Source organism: Enhydra lutris, unplaced genomic scaffold (assembly GCF_002288905.1).
Source record: "Enhydra lutris kenyoni isolate GAN:26980312 unplaced genomic scaffold, ASM228890v2 scaffoldscaffold75, whole genome shotgun sequence".
Classification (NCBI taxonomy): domain Eukaryota; kingdom Metazoa; phylum Chordata; class Mammalia; order Carnivora; family Mustelidae; genus Enhydra; species Enhydra lutris.
Window position 1 is genome coordinate 3704849 of NW_019154159.1, and position 19675 is coordinate 3724523.

Sequence of the window (19675 nt, forward strand, 5' to 3'; positions counted from 1 at the left end):
ACAGGGAGTACACGCATGTTTGCCCACTCAGGGGCAAGGGTGAGGAGTGGCTGCTGATGGCAGCGGTGGGGAGGGGGTCCTCACTATGGGATGACAAAAGCCTTCTGGAACCAGGTGGAGGTGACAGCCGCTCCATGAACACTGTCATTACACTAAATGCCACTGAACTGTAAGCTCTGAAATGACAGATGCCTAATGTTATGTCAATTTTACCTCGGTTTGGAAATGTAGATGCCCCTGTCTCTCCTGCTCCCACCCAAGTCCAGAGCTCCACCTTCTCTGTCCCACCTCTGGCAGCAGGTTCCCAAAAGGACACTGGTCTGTCCTCCGCCACATGACCACCATGGTCAGCTCCCCAGGAAGCACCCACATCAGGTCTAGCTGCCCCTTCCCCTGTAGGGCACCAGGACCACTGTCCTGGGGCCCTCATCCCCCAACCTTACCTCCCACACTCCAGCCCACCTTCCTCACCCTCTTAAAACGCTGTGTTCTTCCTTATCTCCATCCTTTTCGCTGTATGCAGTTCTCTGTCCACCTCTTTCTCCCCAGAAAACTCCTATGCATCCTTCAAGACCCAATTCAAAAGCCCTTCCCCTGGGCCCCCAAAGCATCTGTTCCGCCGCGACATAGTTCTGCCTTCAGTGCAGAGGGCACTGTCTCTTCCATGAGTGAGCAAGTTCCTCAGGGCCAGAAACATCCTGTTCGTCTGGTGTCTCCAGGACCTTGCATGATGACTTGTGCATCCTTTCACTCCACAAATACGGCCCAGGATTTGGTGAAGAATGAATAAAGGAGGAAATCAGTGCAGAGGCTTCTCAGAATTTTAAAAATAGAAATACTGGAGGATCCAGTAACTCCCCCACTGGGTATTTACCCACAAGAACCTAAAGCAGTAATTCAAAAAGATACATACACCTTACGTTAATAGCGGTATTATTTACAACAGCCCAGATGTGGAAGCAGCCACATGTCCCCCAACAAATGATTGGAAAGAGATGATGTGGTGTCTCTACGTATAATGGAGTGTTGTTATGCAGTCATCACAAAGGATGAGATCTTGTGGTCTGTGACAGCATGGATGGATCTAGAGAGCATTACACCAAGTGAGGTAAGTCAGACGGAGAAAGACAGACACCATATGATCCCACTCATACATGAAATCTAAAAAACAAAGTAAACAAACAAACAAAAAGCAGAAACAGACCCACAGATGCAGAGAACAAATTGGGGGCTGCAGAGAGGAGACGGGACAGGCAGGACAGGGGCTGTCCGGCTTCACAATGTGCACATCTCCCCACCTCCTGGGGAGATCCAGCTGTGCTGGCAAGGGGACACCGGAGAGGACAGCCCCCTCTCCAAACAGTTCCTCCTTCTCTGAACCCCTGTACCATTTCTAGATGGAGCTTCACCACTGAAGAATCACAGAATATGTGTGCCCGTCTGAGCCTCACAGCGTCAGCACACAGCCTGTGCACTCCCACGACAAGTGTCACTTACTCCCAGGGCTTGAATGGCAACCCCCCCTCCAAAACTCATGTGCATCCAGAACCTCAGAATGTGGCCCAATTTGGAAATAGGGTCTATGCCGACGTACCTGGCTATGGATCTTAAGATGCAAGCTCCCAGCTTTGGGCAGGCCCTGAATGCAGTGGCCCATGTCTCTATGAGACAGTGGAGGGGAGATGTGGACGCAGAGACACGGGGAGTAGACCACATAAAGACATGGAGGTAGAGATGGGAGTGGCGGAGCTGGACACCCAGGACCACCGGCGGCCCACAGGTGCTGGGACAGAGGCCTGGAGCAGACTCTCCAGAAGGGGCCTCCAGGAGGAGCCAACCCTGCCAACACGTTGACCTCAGACTTCCAGGCTCCAAAACCGTGAGGTCATAAATTTCGGTTGTGTTCAGCCCGCCAGACTGTGGTATTTGTTACGGCAACCCTAGGAAACCACTACACATGCTAACGTTCCAGATAATTTACCATGTTCATCACCCGCTTCCCTTCTCTAGACTGTATGTTCTTATGAGGGCAGACAGCTCTGCCTCTTTATCCACCAACAGGTCCCAAACTCCCAGAGCAGCGCCCACCACGTAGCGACAGATCGGTAACAACAACGGATGAACACTGATAACATGCAGGCTCTGGGTCAATCCGCTGGGCCCTGAGTCCCAGCTCTATCTTCTACTAGTCCTGTGACTTCAGGCAAGTCCCCAGACCTCTCTGAACCGCAGGTTCCTCTTCTGAGGGGTACAAGCAAGAACGGCCACTCCCTCGTGGTGCTGTTACCAGGCATAAATGCTGGTAAAGGCTTACAGCGTGCCTGGCACATGGTAAGCCCTCAAATGTTAGGTGTCAGAAATGGAGTCACTCTAAAATAAATGAACAGTGCATTCCCGACAAAGGCGGTGATGCCTCCATGGGGGTCAAGTCGGGGGACGTGGCGGTGAGGGAGGTTCCTCAGCCTCCGGCGGTGGCCAGCACAGCCTGCAGTACAAAGAATATATCCCGCCCCCAGTGTCCATGGCGCCAGGCTGAGATGCCCAGGCGTCAGGTCCACAGAGCAGAGCCAGCAGCACACCGACACGCAGGGGTACTCAGACACCGAGCAATCAACATGGGGAGGTCGCATCTCTAAGGCAAGCCCAGGACCTGACACCATCTATAAACCCCAGAGCTCCTGCAGCCCAGGAGCAGGGGAGGTCTGACCTGTACATCCCCTGGAGGCACCCTACCCACGCCCGCTTCACGCCACCACCCAGCCACCATCCAAGGGCACCATCGGCCGCCCAGGGCCACCCCTTTAGACATAAACTCCTCCCCTCTCCCGTGCGGAGGCCCCAGCAGCCTCCAGCTATGGGAAGTGTGTGGCTGCTCTCCTGGACCTGGACCAGGAGATCCAGATGGGGAGAGCAAACCCCCATTCCCACGTCCCCACCAAGGGGACGAGTATATTTCCTCTCCTCCCGGAGCACGTCCAATGCGGCAGGCGCTTTGCCAGGGAAACATTAGCGATGGCCTGGAGAAGAAGGGACTGTTGGTGGCGGAAGGGCACCCTGCTTGGTCCACGGCTGGGGGAAGACACCCGCCAAGGCTGAGAATGGGTACAAGAGCAGGAAATGAGCCCAGCCAAGCAGCGGACCTCAGCCCACAGAGGAGGCCGCCGGGCCGCTCGGGCCCCCAATTAAAGCCTGGTACATCTGTCGGGGCGACCTTGGGACAGGCAACAGAGTCCCCCGCAGACATCTGCCTCAGGAGGAGCGCGCCGCGGCAGACTCGGGGTGGGGGCGGCCACTGCGAGCTGCTGACTGCCGCCGGGGGGGGGGGGGGGGGGAGGCGGCGGCTCTTTTTATAGCAAGCAAACAAACAAACTGTTTTGCTTTAAGAAGCCAAAAAGGAAAAAGAAAGAAAGAAAGAGAATATGTCTCTGCTGGCTTCTGGAAGAGCGGCAGGAACCATCTGGGTTGGCCGAGGGGAGAAGGCCAGGAGCCAGGCACGCTGAGGCCAGGGCCTGCCTTCCGGGGCCCCTCAGACAGCTGGGCACCAGGCTGGCCTGTGCCAGCCGGCTCCGGCCATGAGCTGGGCCCAAGGCCACACAGTGTGTGACTCACCCGACTCCTCCCAGAAGCACAGGGACACTTCCCCAGTTTCCCAGGGGAAGGGCTGGAGCCTCAGCCCACTCGTGAGGCCACCGGCCAGCGCGTGGGAGAACAGGGTGCATCCCCCCCTGCACTGCTGTCTGTCTGGCCTTCTCCAGCGAGCCTTGAGTGGAGCCCCCCCACCTCTCCCTTGTCCCCTTCCCTGTCACCTCGGTTACCTCCATCCTTCCTCTGGTCTCCCGAGGCGCAAACTGATTCAAGGCACCGCGACCATCCACCACAGCCTCCCCAGGCCGTCCCTCACTGACGCGTCGCTGGGCTGACATTGTGTGTCCCTTCCCCACTCCCATTGTTCACAGAGAATGCTGAGCTGCGAAGCGGAGAGAAAGCTCCATCCCGTCCTACACAGCATGAACTATTTATAACCCTGAAAACATCTTTATTATTATTTTTCTCCCCCCCCCCACCAGAAACAATCTCACTCGATCCTCAGCACACACCCCTGAGGGCTGCAGGGCCGCGGGCCGGGGCCTTCCTCCGGCCCTGCCCGGCGAGCAGATGGCGGCGTGGGCGTTAGGTACCAGCCTCCTGGCGATCCGAACATCTGTTCCCGTTAGAAAATGCTAATTGCCATCAATCAGGAGAGCACCTACTCACATTTACATGCAAAAGCACACACGCACGGAAAAAAAAAATACATCTAAATTTCTTCAAGCACAACACTCCCTGCATCTTAACGAGGCGGGCCTGTGCCTTCGCCAGGCGACGAGCAGCCGGGAGCCAGCCCTCATCTGGAAGATTCCAATCTGGACCTCCCCAGGACCCGCCCTGGACCCACAGCAAGGGAAGAGGTGGGGGGATCCCGTGGTGGGGGCCTGGGCTCCAGCTCCCCAAGGCCTCTCATCTGTGCACCCCAGGGGGACACAGAGCTGCTGGCTCTACACGGGTCAGGTCACCCGAGCAGAATGCCTGCAGACACCCGAAACTGCTTTCTGCTCTCCTACATTTGGAGGGGGCGGCGACCTCTCTCTGAGCCAAGATTCTGGTTGTCTCCGTATCGCTCAGAAACAATCCCGGCCAAACCCTTCAGCCCAGAGGTCTGCTGCATTTCCACATCTGAAGGCTGGTCCAGAAGTTTCCCCGCCCTGAGCTCTTGTGTGGAGATGCTGTGTGGCCCGGGGGTGTTCCAGCCCCTGGTGCAGGGAAGGGACTGCTACAGTAGTATGTCAGGGTCAGGAGGGACAGCAGCCTGGTGGCCCTTCTCGCCCCTAGCTCCAGGTCCCCGGGCTCCACTAGAGCCTTGGACCACCATCTGGCCGACACATCACGCACTCCCCTAACCCTCGGTGATCTGGAACAGTCCTGGGAGACTGGGGGACACGCAGAGGATGGTCTGCAGCGACTCGGGACATGGACAACACAGCACAGGTGATCCTCCGCCAGCAAGCCGAGGGCCCTCGGTGCTTCCAGAAGGTAGGCCTGAAGTATCAGCCTGTTTTATAATGAGAAACGAGGACTTTCCTGAAAGTTCTTCCATACACCCCCACACACACTCCCCAAAGAAAGCAAACGAATTTGCTCATTTTCTTCTGGGCGCAGGCGCTGTTGCCAGCCCTTGCTGCTATGGGGCCCAAGGACCGGTCTGAGGGGTCCACTTGTCTGAATGAAGACAGGAGTCTCACAGCTGATGGGTGAGGCCAGGCTCCCCTCACCTGGGGATTGACACTACCAAGTGGGAAGGGCTCCGAGCCGGCAGGTGGTGTCACCACCCCGATGTGTCACATCCTCATGGGACAGAAACGGTCTGTGAGCCCCAAGCCGGGGCTGCCGACCTTCCACGTGCGACGTGTCTACAGGATGAATGGCGGGTCTGGGATGCATTAAGAGAGACTACGAATCACCTCTCTCCCCATCTATTCTAGTTCCCCAAAGCAAGGTGTCTTTGTCAGGTGACGAGCAGATGGGAAGGAGCCAGGCCCAGGGAGGGAGGAGAGGGAAAGGGAGGGTGGAAAAACTCATACGGTTTTAACTCCAAATTCTGGTCCAATTTGTTCTTAAGAAGGCTCCTGTGCTCGGTGCCTGGAAAAGGCAGGTGTAGTGCTGGGGACATGGCCACGTGATGTCTGTGAAACGTGTCCTGGCTGGACACCGTGGCCAGCACTACTGTCCCTGCTCCATGCCCTGCCTGGTAAAGAAAGGCTTCAAAACCTACAGCTTCTGTTCCTGACCATTCCCCAATGATGAGGGTGGGTGGCCATCCCCGGGCCCTACATCACTCTTGCCCCAGGCTCTGTGGCCAGCCATTGTTGGGACCCAGTGGGACTTCACGCTGACCCGCTCCATGCCAGGCTCCGTGAGCTGGTACGTCTGTACCCCGTGTTCTGCTTTAACCAAGCTCATTATTGTCTTTGCTCAGAATCCACTATTTCACTCCACTAAGGTCTTGTGAGTGCTCCCAGGTGGATAAGCAGTCCTCCCTCGCCAGACCCTTCCCATGATGCTCTCTGAGCCTCCAATTTCTCCTTCAGCCTAGGCTTGGACTTCTCCCCGCAGAGGAGCCATGGGCTCAGGGACCTAGATAGATCCTTCTCCAACACAAGGGACCAGGCATCATGGGGCTTCCCTCCTGAGCCCTGAAGCTTCCCCACAGCACCCCAGGCGTTCTGCTTCCCTTCCCACTGAAGACACAGAACATCCCCTTGAACAGGCACCTGTAGGAGCCTGGAGACCCAAGGACCCTAACCACACCCCAAACCTAAGGGCCAGCCCTGCCCTCAGGAGCCTCATGAAGCCCTGGGATTCTTGACCTCAACACAACACCATGGACCTTTGGGCCAAGTCATTCTCTGCTGGTGGGAGGCTATAGGAAGAGGTTTCAGACATGGCCAATGTCCACTGGAGGGCACAGTCACCACCTGAGACCCAGGGCTCTGACCAGAAAGCCTCACAGGTTACAACCACACCCCAGGTGGTCAGTGCTCACTCGTGGAGTGACCAAGTGTCAGGGACACAGTGGAAGGTGATGCATCCTGCCTAGGAGGTTGGGGAGGGCCTGGGAAGCCCTCATGGAGACATGGCAGTTGCACTTGGCCTGGAAGGAGGAGCTGGATGTTCACCAGCTGTGGGAGGGTTGGGGAGGGGGAACAGGAAACACCAGAGAGGCAACAGTATGGGCAGGACAGCCAGGAGACAGGAAGGGGGGCAGGAGCAGTTCAAGGGGGCCAGACCTTGGAAATGAGAGTCAGGTGTCACAGGACACACATCAGTCCTGTTACTCCAAAAAGTTCCTCTAGCATATTTCCACATCCCTTCCACCTTCCGCCTGGCTTCCCTCCTTCCTCTTCTCATCGCATTCCTGCCTCACAGCTCACCTCAGTTAAGCAAGGAAATACAACCACGATCATTTGTCCTCACTGTCCCAGTAAGATCAAGGGAGGGTAAAGTCTTCAAAACAAACCGCACAATAATAGTAACAAGCAATGAAAACGACTTCCAGACAGAAAGAGAAGATGGATGGATGGATGGATGGATGGATGGATGGGTGGATGGACAGATACATATACACATACATGGATTGATGGATGGAGGGAGGGAGGGAGGAAGGGGGGAGGGAGGGGTGGATGATGGATGGGTGGATGGACAGATACATACACACATACATGGATGGATGGATAATACACACATGGAGGGATGGATGGATGGATGGATGGATGGATGGATGGATGGACAGGCAGATGAACAGATGGATGATGGATGGGTGGATGGGTGGGTGGAGGGATGGATGGATGGATAGATGGGTGGGTAGGTGGATGGACAGATACATACACACATACATGGATGGATGGATGGAGGGAGGGAAGGAAGGAAGGAGGGATAGGCACATGAATGGATGAATGATGAATAGGTGGATGGATGGATGATGGATGGATGGACAGAGGGATGGGTGGATGGGTGGATGGGTGGGTACGTGGATGAACAGATACATATACACATACATGGATGGATGAAAAATACACAGATGGATGGATGGATGAACAGACAGAAGGATGGACAAGTACTCTGCAAACACTGTTCAGTGAGGAATGCTGCACCCATCCTCTTGGACAGGATCTGCCATGGAGGAAGGGCTTCTGGACACAGGTCTGCTACCACAGCCCCATCTGATGATCCTGCCTTCACACCTAGAGCCATATGTGACCCATGATTCAACTGTTGTTAGAGCTAAGGGAGAGCATTTTGAAAGAGACAATGAAAGCACCATCTAGAACGTTGTACCTAAGACATCCTATGTAAGCCTTTCATGGAAACCTACTATGCACAGAGCTATGGGAAGAACAAGGCAGCAGCAGAAGCCAATGCCCTTAAGAAACCTGAGAGCAAAGGGGACCCAGTGGAGGGAGGATGACAGGGACCCAAGAGAACCTCCACAGTTGGGGAACACAGATCGGTAGCCTTCCTGGTCCCTGTGCAGACTGAGAGGGACAGCACCAGAGGACAGACAACAGAGGGTGGGATGTGGGCCATGCCAACTTGGCATCCATCCCAGAGAGCCATTCCCCCAAACCTGGGACAGTCAGCATGCCTGCCTAGACCCTGCCGAGAGGAACCACAGTGGTCGTGCTGTTTTGGGGGAGAGGAGTGTCATCATTAAAAAAATTTCATTTTATTTTTAAATCATTAACAACTCACAAGAAATTGCAAAAACAGTACAGAAAAATCCCTTCTATTACGGGCTGAATTGTGTGTCCTCGGAATTCGGATGTTAAAGCCCTAACCCTACCTCAGAATGTGACTGTATCTGGAGATAGAGTCCTTACAGAAGTCGTTACGTTAAAATGTCCCCCCGTGGCTGGTGTTCTCGTGGAAGAGGAGATGTGGACAGACGTGCCTGGAGGATGACCCCGTGAGGACACAGGGAGAAGGCGGCCCTCGGCAAGACTAGGACAGGCGCCTCAGAAGGGACCACCCCCACCGCCACCTTGAACGTGGATGTCCAGCCTCCAGAACTGCGAGCTGGTACCGCTGTTCACCTCCCACCCTGGGGTCCTAAGGACGGCAGCCGGAGCACACACGCCCGCCACCACCGCCACACGATCTCAGAGCTGCACCCCGCTCTGGGCGCTCCAGCCCTTGGCACAGCCCGCTGGAGCCTCCCCAGTTTGGAGCTGGGACCTGTGCCCTGTCCTGTCAGGGCCACCCAAAGTACCTGTGGTGAAGGGGCGTTTTATTTCCAACGCACCGGAGATACAAGCCATCCATAAGGAATATATATGCTCCACAGGGGATTACTGGAGAAATGGAATAAAAACGACAGTATACAAAGCCCAAAGACTCATGAATCGGTCCACGAGATATAAAATCTCTCTTACAGGAAACCCTCGGGGCTTGCTCCAGCTCTGCACTCATCTCTCAGGAACCAGCGGCACCAGCTTGCGGGCAGGCTCTGTCCACACCCCTCACTTTGAGTAACTCTGATTTGGATGGTATGAGACATGAGACCTGAGCGAGGGCCATTCCCGAGAGCAGCTGCGGGTTCCAACTCTCGACGGCCCCACACTAATCCTATACCTGGGGCTCAGTTTCCTCGTGGCACTCAGCCCAAACGGTTGTCATGAGGATTCCCAGGGATGACGCATGTCAGCCCAGCAGTGGGGACGTTGGACAGACAACCCACACGTACGGGTCACCTGTGATGTCTGCCTGTCCCGCCTTCACACCTTCGATACCATGTTAGAGACCCCAGGCCCACAGATACCTCCCATATGAAGGTGTTCTAGGAGCTGCTATTTGATCGTGGTTGAAGTGGGGTCTTGGGTTCATCTTCTGATGGTTTCCGGGTCCTTCTGTAATGCTGACATCCTAATTAACCCCACGGGTAGCTGTGGGTGGCCACACCCCGCAAGCTTCCTGTAGCCTCAGTCGTTCCTCAGCAACACTCCACTCGATGACACAAGGTCACTCAAAAACACCATCTGTCTAAGCTCTACCTCCTCTCCCACCCCGAAGAAGCAGAGAAAAATGATTCTGGCCTGCCTCCGTGTTTTCCCTCCGACACACACGCACACACGGAACTGAAGCCGGGCTCGTCCTGACCTCGGCTTCCAAGTTAACTTTTCCTCCTCTGACATCTGCTGACACCCCTTTTCTGTTCTTTGCCCCACAGAACACAGATGTCTTTGAAAGCACCAGGCCTGGGAATACCTGATGTGTCCTTGCAAATTGGATAAAAAAAGAATTTTCTCCCAGTCCATAAAAATTCCTGCTTGCCCTTTTGCCCTTTAAGTGAAGTCCGCTGCCAGCCCACGTGTCGGTGCGGAGGGTGATGGCGGATCCCAAGGGACTGCAGGGTGCCCCGGGCACGGGAATCAGCAGGAACAGCGTCACCCTGGGTGAGGTTGAGCCTCAAACCCTCACTGCCCCGGAGAGTAACCCAGCTTGAGCGTACACTCCATGAATGGGCACGTCCCCTGGAACCCGCCCGTGTCTCCAGCAGGGACGTCTCTACGTCACACGGTCCAGGCAGCGACTCTGTGTGACGGGAACCCTTCAAATCCCGTGTGGACACCCATGTCAACCAACATCCCGAGGCATGAAGCTTGTCCCTCCCCCTCTGTGCACCTGAGGATGGCGACAGCCATGTTCCAGCCCCTCCCAAGACGCGGCCCTTCTCCTGATGCTCAGCCTCACAAAGGAACGAGGATCGGGAACAAAGTTGTCCCAGAAAGCCACCTCGCCCACATTAGACTTTTGCATCCGTCAACATGGGCGCAGCGTGTCCCCAGGCTCGGTTTCCTGCCTGTGTTCCTCCTTGTCCCTGGTGCCATTTGTTCCTCGTTCCACTGTCCTCGTGGGCCCCTCCCCCGGCTCCGGAGTCTCACTTCTGCCAGCGTCAGCTTGACTGTCGTCCTCCCGGACGCTGCTGGCCTCCTTCGCCTTCAGGGCCGGCTTGTTCCTGAACTGCCGCGCAACTGCACAGCCGATCCCAGGGCCTCCCCGGGGCTCTCCTCCCTCCCCTCCTCCGCCCCTGCTCCAACTTCTTCCGACCCCTTCCCTCCTCCAGGGACACCCTCACCCGCAGAACAAAACCGTGTGCTCTGCACTTGCCCCACAAACTGTCGTTTTCGGGCCTGGATTTGGAGTCTGGCTTTTTAATTCTTAGTTTGCTCTCGAGGCCCATCTCAGCAGTGGGATGGTGAGAAGGGGGTGGAGGGCAAATCCAGGATATGGGAAAGGATCTCAGCCAACGACCGCAGGCACCCCCACCTCCTGCTCTCGGTTAATGGAGGTCCTGTGACCGTGGGGCCTATAGGCACATTCTCATCATCATCTTAAAAATGACTGATGAGTGACGAGCGTCCGCATGAAATCTTTGGGGGCAGGGCCCGTGGTTGGACATGTGGAGGTCACTGCCTGGGCTCACCTTCCTCCCAGGAGTCTCGGGAGACACAGTGGGTAGAATGATGTCCCCTAAAGGCATCTGTTGAAGACCTGACCCCCAGAACCCGGGAATGTGACCTTCTTTGGACTTGGGTCTTCGCAGATGTCATCAGGGATTAAGACGAGGTCACCCCGGAGAACGGCGGCTCTACTCCAATGGCTGGTGTCCTCACAGGACAAGGGAAGTTTGGAACACACACCCACAAGGGAAGGCACGGGGACGGAGACACAGAGCGGAGAGGCCACATGGTGACAGACGCTGGGTTTACCAGCCAAGGACTGCTGGCAGCCCCCAGGATCTGGAAGAGTGGGCACGGCCCGCTGACACCTTCATTTCTAACATCCGGCCTCCAGAACTGAGAGAATCCACCGTGGCCCTTCGTGGACACTGGCCCAGGATGCACACAGGGAGCATCTGAATTCCAAGCGCTGAGGCCTGGGGACCAGGCCTGCGCCCACGAGATGGCGGCCGACTCCCGCACTCAGCTCAGCCGATTTCCATCTGGGGCGCAGCCGGCAGGGCTCGCCTTCCAGCACCAGCACCGAAGCTGCATCTGGAAACTCTTCTCACCTTTAATTGTTCTAAATGCTTCAACACGAGTGACTAATGGGCTCTAATTGGACATTCCATGGAGGGGCTGCTGTGACCGTGCCCTCCGCGACCTGCCTGCCCCCAGGGCTGCTCTCTCGCACAGCTCCAAACTCACCAGGAAAAAACAGTGGCCTGTTCTCTATTTTACAAATGTCTCACCAGCGCCGACAGGTTTATTCTTCAACCAGCGAATATGGGGCAGAGAAAAGGACAGCGGGGAAGCCAAAAGCAGATGGGATCACACATCCGCACTGACTTCGGGGTTGGAGACACATGCCTGGGACAGACAGAAGGCTCCTGGAGGCAGAGCCATGCTGTCGACCTGGTGGGTGCTGAGGTTTGCCAGGGAGGTTCCAGGCCTTCCTCGCACCCCTGGGGGGAGGGCAGGGGACAGAGGGAGGCAGTGCGGGAGGGCTCCATGTCCTCCGCCTCCTCTCCCTTCCTCATGGCCACATCCCCAGAACCTGTTTCAGCGGCAAGCACTCAGAGGCACGGGTTAAAGCCCATCTCGACACCCTCCCCGAGTCCTCTCTTCCAAACAACTTTTAGCAAGAAAAGAGGAACCACGGATGTTCCTAGAAGAATCCATATTTCCAAAGACGGGCTTGAGCCAGAGTCCTCAAATGAAACCATCAGGTCCGGGAAGAAGTGAGATGGCCCTGTGTGAAGGCAGCACCCTCCAGGTGCCCCCCCCCCCACCACCAGCAGCACCCAGGACTCCCTCGTGCCTGGCAGGGATGTACGACCTGCAAGTGCCTGGAAAATACCCCGTGAGCTGCTGCTGTGACCAGATAAAGCCGTGGTCTCCCTCTCCCCGCCAAGAGGCCACATTCACCCCGACACTCTAGAAAGCTCCGTGTACATGAACACTGCCAATGCGGGCGGCCTTTGCTTTGGCTCGGCCTCCCGAGGATGCCGTCATGTGATGTAGTCCAGTTCAACAGCTTTTCACAACAAGCAGACAAGAGACGGGCGTGATGGATGGCGCAGGAAGCGCTCTCATTCGGGGATGATTTATGGGAAGTCGCGTGTGGCAGCTCAGGGGTCCATCCCCGCTGGGGGGTGGGGGGCATGGGGGGCTGGGGTAGACAGATTCTCCTGTTGAAGGGGGCAAAAGCCCGATGTGCGCTGGCTGCAGAGCTGTGACATGTCCACCCTCTGCCCCAATCCAGAGCCCGCAGCCCCTGCTCTCGGGCACACGCGTGTCCCCGTACACGGCCATGTTTCACAGAGGCTTGAGGCCCAAAGCCAGTCTCCTTGAGCAAGAAGAGTGAACTCTGGCCACCGTCTCTTCCCCTGCAGGAGCACTCTCGGAGGGCTGGGAGGTCAGGACAGAAGACCTTGCTTATCGCTCAGCTCCAGAACACGGGTGGCTCCCTCCCCAAAAACATCTGGAGAAGGAACAGCTGACTGCATCAGAGGGACCCTGACGCACACAGCACAGGTGAGAATGGCAAGGGGGAGGGAGGGTAAGGGGAGGACTGGGATGGAAGAGCCGAGACACCCACGGTGAGTCTTTCCAGGCTACAGGCCAGCGGGTTCCCTCCCCAGCGCCCCAGAGCATGGTCTGCCCCGGGCCTTCACCACTGCAAGTAAGAGACAAATCTCATTTTGTAGCAGATCAATTTCCATCTGTGTGTTTAATAGGGACTCCGAATTTACAGTAAAATCCAAACTGAATCCATATTTAAAGGATAAGCCTTAAAATGGGATCTAATTTATGGGACCGTTTCCAAGGCATAGGAGGTGAGCCCCCAGGCCCCCAGGAAAGGCGATTCTGCCATGGTGGGGAGCCACACTGAGGGGTCCCACATACCCAAGGGGACGGAGCAGCCCCTCGAGGAGCAGAGGTTCCGGCAGCTTCTCGCTGGCCCTGACCTTGCCAGAGACTGACCCCAAAGCACTCAGGGAGGCACCTCCCTGGTGACTCGCTACCACCATGGAAGGCATGCAGGAGCAGCTCGCGGTCCCTCTCTCCCCCACGTCCCCCAGACCCCGTCCCCAGCCGGCTCTCCTCCTGCCTGCCAGCTACCAGTGGAGGCCAAGACTTGCTCCATGGGCGGGGAGTAGCGATGAAACCCCGGGGAGGGGCCTGCGCAGGGGGCACAGATGGCAGGTCGGGTCCTCTCCCTGACTTTCTTTCCAGACATCAGAGCCCCATGCTCTGGGGCACCTGGGAGCAGGCGTGGCTCCCTCTGGAGCCTGTGCGTGTCCCCTCCAGAAGAGCGGCGACTGGGGTGGGCCACGCCACAGAGTGGGAGGGTGTCCGCAGGGCTCAGGAGCTGGCAGGCCCCCGACCACAGCTCGGTGTGCTTGGCCTCCGCTGCCCCAGACCCCCTGCCTGCCTGAAGCGGATGAAAAGGCGAAATACAGCTGGGCTTCCTCTGCGGGCTTCCACCTGCCGGCACGACGGGGACCCCAGAGCCCTCCTCTGCGGCCTTCTCTCCCGGAGCCTGGACCCGCGGGGAGGAAGGAGACGCACATGCCCACTGCCCGGTCACCAGGTCACAGCCTGCCTTCGGATCAGCGAGGGGCTGGGAGGGGGGTGGCTCCCGGTGGACAGCAGCTCACACAGCCCCCGGGCCCCGAATTCCCTAGAGCTGCCATCAGGGACGCCCAGTCTGGTGCTTCCGGCTTTGACAACCCCAAGAATTGACCTTTTCCCCTGAGGCCGGACCCTGCGATCTCTTTCAGGGAACAGCGTCTTCCAAGGGGTCCCTGCCCGAGGAGGTGGGCGCTCTCGGCCCTTCCTCCGGGGCAGGGCATTGCGGGCACGTGCTTAGACCCGGGATCCTGGGATTTAGGGGCTGGTACACAATCCCGGGGGGCTTGGCCTCCGCTGAGGCCAGGCCCAAGCCATGTGCCCCCTATAGGGGGTTTTATGGTATCATCACGGATCCCATGAAGGAGTCTGAAGGTCCCGTGGGGTTGCGATCTCCCCAGCCAGCGCATGCCGTGGCTCCTCTGTCCCAGGGCAGCCTGGGCAGTGTGATCTTCCCCTGCAGGCTCTCTCAGGGGCCCCTGAAGGTTTAGCGATGGGGTGACAGAGCCATTTCAGTGTAGAAGGGTGGTTGTTTAAAATTCTCACACCCAGCATGTCCCTGGGCCCACCATTCTCATCCCGGGTCCACCGCACAGCCGCCCCCACCCCACGACAAGCAGCAACTTCCTTGAGGCTCCCTGCTTCTGCTCTGACTTCCTGCCCTGCCTGTTCCCTACACAGAAGGCAACATTATCTGCATACAACTCAAATCCGGTGACCCCCTCCTTTGCTCAGAGCCCTTCCCTGGCTCATGCAGTCTTTAAGACAAACTCCCAAATCCTTATTCCTGGCCTAAAAGCTTCTGATTTAAGCCCCACACCTTCTACCCTGCTCCCCCACAGGACCCTGGCAAACCAGCCCTTTTTGCTGCTTCTCCAACATGCCTCGGGGCCTTTGCACTCTCCAGACCCTCTGCCTGAACGGCTCTCCCCAGGCCTCGGCGGCTGGTTCCCACCCTTGCTCCCAACAGCCTCTGCCCAGAGCAGCAGGCTCTGGGGCCTGCCCGGGAATGTCCTGGGGAGAGCAGCCTCCACCACCGCGATCGCCTCCGACCACCTTTCCTCAGAGCCTCGGCACTAGCTGACCTTACTCTATAGATGTGTTCGTCCCACCAGAAAGCAAACGGCGAGGGCTTGGCTTTGTCTCCCCCCCGTCTCCGGCCTGCACTGCTGGCTCTGCGCGTCGGGGGTGCTCGAGGACGGCTGAATGACAGCATGCGACTGGTCCGTGAGCGTCAGCCCACTGAAGGAGAGACCCAAACAGCCGGAGGCGGAGAGGAGCAGCGCACACCCGGAAGTGCCCCGTGCCTGGAGGAGAATCTGATTCTGTGCACTCGCTCTTTCCAGGGGTGCTGGAGGGACCAGCCTGTGTCCTCGGCTTCCTGCCCAGATCTCTCGTTGGCATCGTGTGCTCCGCCCAGAAAAGGGTCAGCACACAAAAGGGACAGCGGGACTCGGGCTTGAGTTGTTCCCACCCTGCCTCCGACGAGCCTGACCCTCTCGTTTGGGGCAGTGTCTCCGCAGGGAGCTTCCTGGTGAGGGGTCGAGACTGCGTCTGGTTTTCCCGGGGCTCTGGAATTCCTTTCACCTGTTATTCCCACACCTGACTTCCTGCTAACTGGGTGGCTCAGGGCTCAGGGTTCTTCGACAGAGAGGCACTGACTGGAAAGCTGAGACTTCCCGGCCCCCTCAGGGGACAGAGAGGGGCAGGAGACAGGGTCCAGTCTTGTGACCAATGAAGTAATAGGGCTCCAGCAGGACTCTGGACACCCAAAGCTCAGGGAGGCTTGTGACAGATAAACATGTGGATATGCTAGGACGGGGACGTGTCCTACCCTGCAGGGCGGGCAGACCTCACCCCACGCGTGTCCTTTATTATAAAAACGTAGCCTCAGGTATGGCTCTTAGGTTCTGAGAGTCATGCTAGCCAATTATCAAACCCGAAGGTCATGGGAATTTGTAGCCGGTACGTCCGAAGTGCAAGCGGCCCCCAAGACTTGCGGCTGGCGCCTGACACAGGGTGACCTGAAGGGGGACGGGCCCCGAGCCGGCAGTGGTGCGCCGCTCACCCGCTAACCCCGGGTCGTTGCTGCCACAGCTGAGGTGGGATGGAGTGGATCAGGCAGTCCCCTCAGGAACCCCGTGGAGCCCTGAGCACCGCTCACTGGCTGCAGAGAGATCTGGGCAGGGGAGAGTCAGACCTGGCCTCAGCCTCCGCGTCTCGCACGGACACCAGACGGTGGACACCACACCCCGTCCACCTTCCCCATCCATCAGCCGGGCTGATGGATTTCAGGTCACAGACGGCAGGTACTCCGTACAAATTCAAGCCAGCACATTCCCAGGGATCTGCCGACGCTCCCCATCCCGCCCCCTGAGCCCCTCAAAACCACAGCGAGCCTCACACCTGAGCCCGCAGAACATCCCCACCCTGCCCGTCCCTCATGCCAATGAAACGTTTTTCCGTCGCAAACCCAGACTCCCAAGACAGCTCCGGCCAGCGGCAGCCTTACCTGGTAGGGGTGGGTGAGGTCTGCTTTGCTGTAGCAGGGAGGCCTCCCGTGGGGCTCTTTCTGGAACTTTCTCGGGTGGAAGTTTGCTGGGAGAATAGTGAGAATCAACAGGAAAAGCTTCAGGTTCTCAGATTCTCAACCTGAAGGAAAAGAAAAGAAAAAAATGTAAATGCTTTTGAAGCAAACATCCTCTTTTTGATATAAAACAAACCCAGGGTGAATGTCCTAGAGAAGACGGCTGCGGCCCGGTGACCACACCCCACGGGACCAAGAGGAACCTGCAGGGTAAAAGCATTAGGACCCTATCGCCAAACGGCAGGTGGGCGCCCGTGCTGCAGGCCGGTCCCCCCCCGCAGTGCCCCCCAATGTTCTCTAACCCCTCCCCGCCCTGCTGGCTCCCGCTGGTCTGGTCACGCGATGCCCCCACTTCCTGCCTCTCCCGGTACAGAGTCCAGTACGCCCCCACTGCTACCACTGCCCACACTCCCTGGTCCCTCTCTTTTTAAAAGGCTCTTTGGGTGATGTCACCCTCCTGACATATCCCCCCGATGCCGTCCTGTGTCGCTGGGAGAAAACACCCGGAGTTGCCACAGTGGCCTGCAAGCCAGGTGCCACCAGGTTTGAGGAGCCCGACGCTTCCATGATGTGGCGGGACTAAGACGATGGAGGCAAAACTAAGCCGCACGCTCTTGCTTGGGCTGTGGGTTCACAGCTTCCTGGTAAATCTCCCTCTTCCCACAGGACCCGAGGCAGTGTCCCTGCCCGCTGCAGCCCTGGGCCTCCAGGCTGTCCCCCCGCAACACAAGCGGGCCTCCCCCTGCACTACACCTTCGTACCTGCACTGCTCAGGACCCTCTTCCCTACGTAACCACGTGGCTTGCCCCTCCCTCCCTGGCGACTCTGATCTATGGCATCTTCCAAGTGGCCAATCCCAAGGAGAACACCTTATCAGACATGGCGGCCATCCCCCATCCCTGCCTCCCTGGCCCCATCGACCTCCCCCATGACTGATCACATCTGCTTCCACACAGATGCCTCACGCCCGAGGGCAAGTACCTGAGTCTCTTTTACTCAGTTCTGATCCCCCGTGCGCAGGCCGTGCCTGGCACACAGTCGGAGCTTACTCAGTGCTCGTCAAGAGAAGGCATGAAGACTCCCCTTCATTCTCCCCTCTGCACCCATTAGGCTTCTTAGACCGGCGTCCTTCATCACACCCGGGAGCCAGAGAAACACAAGGGGGCTGGTTCGCTACTGTTTGGCCTTGGGAGTCCTTTCTTCGCTTCATTCAGTCCAACCCAGTGAGCGTGTCTCCAGGCAGACAGGACACAAACACCATTCAGGACCCTCTCTCTGGTCAGCCCCCGGAGACCGGCTCTGGGACAGGGTCCTGAGTCAGGCTGACCCAGAAGTGGTCCCCCCAGCCTGCCTCCATGGAAAGGCTCCTGCTGGCACATCCCCAGAAACCCCACAACGGAGCTTTTAAAAAGGAAAGAAAAGACCACCAGTTTGTTTCTTTTCCTAAAATCCAGTTACTTAAAGGGGAACCACCCACATCCCAAATGGCAGGGCCAACCCCACAGAGCACCGCCCACCGCAGACAAGTGCCCGGGCCCCACGTGCCTTCCCAGTGGCCATCCATGCCATCCCCGCACAGCACCAGGAGCTGGGCATTGGAGAGAACGGAAAACGGAAAATGGCCCTGAGCTCCGGGAGGCCACCCGTCGATGGGAATAGCAAGTGTGAGATCTGTTCTCCTAGGTCTGTGCTAAGTTAGGCAGTGGGCGAGGTGGCCGGGGTAGGGCCCAGGAGGAGGAAGGGGAGCCGGGCAGAGGGGGCTCCAGGTGTGACCACGCAGGTGGGCAGAGAGGGCAGGTAGGCAGGCTTCTCTTAGAACCAAACGCCGGACCCTCAGCAGCTGGCACAAAAGGCAAGGGCTGGAACTCATTCTGCACCAGACCCACCGGAAGAGGAGTAAGGGGGGCAGGCAGACAGCACCCCGGGGACCTAAACCCAAGAAGGACAGATGACAAGGGACAGGGAGCAAAGACAGGGAGGGAAGCAGGACCGCACAGGCATCCAGGGACCCCTAAACTTCTCTGTCCCCAGCACACTGATGGTTATCTACAGTTTTTGAAACTGGGCCACCTTCTCCAGCATGATGCCTTCACGTCCCCCAGGACCCCCTGCCACCCCCCTGCCACTCGTGTGTTGAGCTGTGCACCCGGTACCCCGACTCTGCACCCCCCTCAGGAGCCACGCAGGCCCAGAGAGGAGACGTTATTTCACTCTGCTGGGTGGTGCACTGCCGGCGGTGCTCACTTAGATGGGAGAGCGTGGGCCACGGGGTCACTGGGACTGGACCAGGGTGCTCTCCCCACCCCCCACCCCCACCGGGGCGAGCAGCCCTGCCCTGGCCAGGCCCCAGGGACCCAGGGTAAGAGCCAGCCTCACCAGTGCCCGGCCCCCCTTTGTCTCCTTAAACGAGAGATCATCTCATGGCTTGTCTCGGATTGCAACAGCACGGTCTCCCCCACTCTGCAGGAGGAAACACCAGCCACCATCCACAGTGCAGAACCAGGGGCTTCTGCCCTGGGGTTTTCAGGGACATAAGTCCCAGCTGCCAGCAGGAAGGGCAGGTCCCACCTCCGCCTTCTCAGAAAAGACAATAGAAAGAGGCAGAAGGCCAAGTACGTAGCCATGAGGTCTTTCTAGGCCCCACGGCTGGCTCTGGGAAAAGGGAAAAGGAAAGGGATCCCTGGGTGGCTCGGTCATCTGCCTTCAGCCCATGTCATGATCCCAGGGTCCTGGGATCCAGTCCCACATCGGGCTCCTTTCTTGGAGGGAAGCCTGCTTCTCCCTCTCCCACTCCCCCTGCTTATGTGCGCACTCACTCTCTCACTCTCTCGCTCTCTGACAAATAAATAAGTAAAATCTTAAAAAGAGAAAGAAAGAAAGAAAGAAAGAAAGAAAGAAAGAAAGAAAGAAAGAAAGAAAG